This window comes from Octopus bimaculoides, chromosome 3 (assembly GCF_001194135.2).
Source record: "Octopus bimaculoides isolate UCB-OBI-ISO-001 chromosome 3, ASM119413v2, whole genome shotgun sequence".
Classification (NCBI taxonomy): Eukaryota; Metazoa; Mollusca; class Cephalopoda; order Octopoda; family Octopodidae; genus Octopus; species Octopus bimaculoides.
Window position 1 is genome coordinate 52596158 of NC_068983.1, and position 3431 is coordinate 52599588.

Consider the following 3431-nt stretch of genomic DNA (forward strand, 5'->3'; position numbering starts at 1 on the left):
GTAATTCAAACTGAAAACTAAGACGTTATCTAATAGCTATAGCGTTTTAAGCAAGAGTTCGCGCGAAAATACTACGTTAAAAAAGAACGTTAAAATAGAGAATAGAATACGAAAGCATGAATGAAATAATAATACTTATATAAATGAATGAAAAATTTAAAATTTATATAACTAACAACATAAAAAGAACAAAAAACTATAGTTATCTTATAAAACATATTAATAAATATTAAATTCTAATATATAATAAATAAATAAAAATATTAATATTAATATAAATATATATATATATATATTGGCGGGAGTACTAAGGAAAACAGTAGGCGGTAAATAAAGAAGCAGACCTTTTCGAGTGTATGTGCAGAAGCGATGACAGAAAGAGAAGCGTGATTGAGACTGGTCAATGAAATCCTTGTGCGCTCGGCATTACCCACAAGCACATGCACACGCACACACACATACACATATATACATGACTGACGATGAGCTTCCGCATAGTTTCCATTTACGAAATTGTCCTCACAGGCGAAGCTACAGTAAAAGATATATTCCTAATGAGCCATGTAGTGACATCGAACACACAACCAAACAGTCTCAAATCTACGTCCTTAACTACACAGTTAATGTACATAAGTATATATGCTACATCTTTATCTGTATGTTTTTTTCTAAAGATATTCTACAAAACTATTCTAATTCCAAGTAGTAATAGAGATCCAAATATTCTGGACTGAAAGCAATAGGCATAGATGTATACGCAACTACCATAAAAAAAATTACTTAACCCGTAACTTAAACAAGCTTTGCATGATATGAGCATCTACAACAAAATCGTAATACTCAAAGATAATAAGAACAAGCTATACAAACACGAAATTCCTAAGTCTTTAAAAAGATAACATTCTTTAATTAATGATTAAGCTTAAAAGTTAATTAGTGTCGTAAATACACAAATAGCGATTCTTCCGTCCTCCAGTAGAGAAAAAAAATTCACTCTACGTTATATGAGCTGAATTATACAAATTGTCAGAGAGATATTTCTCAAGATCAACAATACATAAACAACAAGTAATTAGAAAACAATAGTAATAAAGCAAACCCCAAAGAAATTAGCAATTAGTATATGATTTACACTACTGGCCGTCTTCTTTACCTCTTGTTTTTATTAGTCTTTTCAAAAGCATCAACTAAATTCTCCTAGTTTTTGCCAAGCGTTTATGTTGTTTGTTCCTCCATATTTTCCTATCACTTCACCGTTTGGAACATCGTTTAACATAGGTTCAAGGCCGGAAATCTTGAGAGGTGTTTAGTCGATGACATCGATCCCAGTCCTTTGTTTAGTCTTTATCGTATCGAACCTGGATGGACGAAAGGCAAAGTTGAGCTCACTGAGATTTGACTTCAGAATGTAAAGAGCCGAAACGAATACTGCAAATCGTTTTTTTCCGACGCTTTACCGATTCCACCAACCCAAATATTAAACAACGTGCACAGGAAATATAGAATATAGATTAATGCATTCTTAGAGATTGTGTACAAAAGAGATAGCCACCTAAATAAATAATTTGTGTAGCAATTATTGCCTGGCGTTTGTTTTATTTTAAGAATTTCTTTTCAGAGTGATTGTTTTACAGAGGAGACACTAAAAGTCCTCCTGGAGTGCCATTGTAGCAGAACAGCTATTCACTAACGTTTCTCTGGGGTATACAACTGATATGATACGGGAAAATGTTTACAAACTCTAGCATTGAGCCATCCACTCACACATCAAACATTATGAAGAAGTAAATACAGCTCCGCATGACTATCTACAGGGCATTGAATGCAATGAAAGCAACGCTGTGGCTATGGGTTATCTGCTTGATCTCTCATTTGCAGTATTCTAGATGACCAGCTTCGAAAATCTGGTCATAAAAGAATACAATATTACAATTCCTACCTGGTGCCTCGACAATATATTAATTCTGACAGACATATTAGAAAGTAGTGGACAGCATGAGGGTATGGCTGGGAAAATAAATCTATTCTGCACTTTAATATCCCAAATCGCTTAAGGCGACTCATTAACCTCCTTTTTTAGGCGTAAATACAGATATAATAAATAATAAATAGATTACTTGTGTTTACACAAAGTATACAATTAATGGCTTTTAGATAAGTGACCATAGTGAATTCCCATATAAATATAAAACATTACTTGTAAAATCTTAATTCTGAAGAGTGATTTGATTTTCCTTAACAGATGAAGCACTACTATAAGAAGTTAATAAAATTAAACAAATGCTAATTCTTAATGGATATTTCAGATAATTAAGTAGAACCAATTATAGAATAGAATAGAAAGGAATTAAACAAAATAAGCCAAACAGATTCATGGGTGAGTTACACTAAACGAGCCACATACAAACCATATTACTTAAATGAAATAAAACCCTGTAAACGAAGATCTGATTAGATAGAAAATGCATACCATACGCAGTCACAAATTATCGTAAGCAATACGATACAAATATATAAGATTTGAAAACACTTTGGGCGTTTTTAAGTACATGAAGGCGAAGACTCTGGTGATGGTCACCGAAATAAAGACTTGTCTCACCTATATACAATACATTGAAGATTTCGCATGTTATGCGGTATTTTAGCTACAACTGAAGCAGCTGATCCCGTTGACCATGACTTTGTATAAATGTGACTTGGGCTGATGAAGAGGCAAGTTTGGTGCCGGGAGTAGCAGAAAGGAAAAATTTCAGACTGACTGTGGATGGAAACAAAGGAAAATCAGCGAGAGAATTACATGGAAACTAATCCACGTTGATAAGGGGTAAATACCTCGAAACTAGTCTGTGGATGTTGAACCAGCAAGGGGAAGCTGATGACCTCCCCTGTTCGAAGGTTTTAATGAACACAGGCTTGAGTATCACATAGCTAGAGGCGATAGTCTCTTGGAGCTAATCAACGGCAGTAATCGTCATCTTTTTCTGGGCTGCCATGTGATATGTAGTGTATTTATCACAGGTCCAGGAGAGGTTACTCTTCCTGCCAATGCTACTCTTATCCTTTGGCCTACAGGATAGGTACTCATGCATTGCTTTTGCTGGTGTGGTGGGTGCTTCTCCAAGCTTCTGTTTAGGTAGCCCTGCTTCCTTCGGGCTGCATGCGATAGTTGTACTTTCAGAGTACCTCCGCCTACCGTGAAGTAGTCCTCTCCCTACCGTGAAGTAAAAGATAGTGGAATAAACGAAAGACTAACAAATTAAGTAAAAGAACAAAAGAATATATATATATTAATATGGGTGGGTAATTCGCAATTTTGCAACGTAAAGGGGGAAATATATACGTCACTAAAGTGAAGAAGGGCACTAATCAGCTCCAGTATTGCTAGAAATAAGAGTCAAAACAATTCATATATATATATATATATATATATA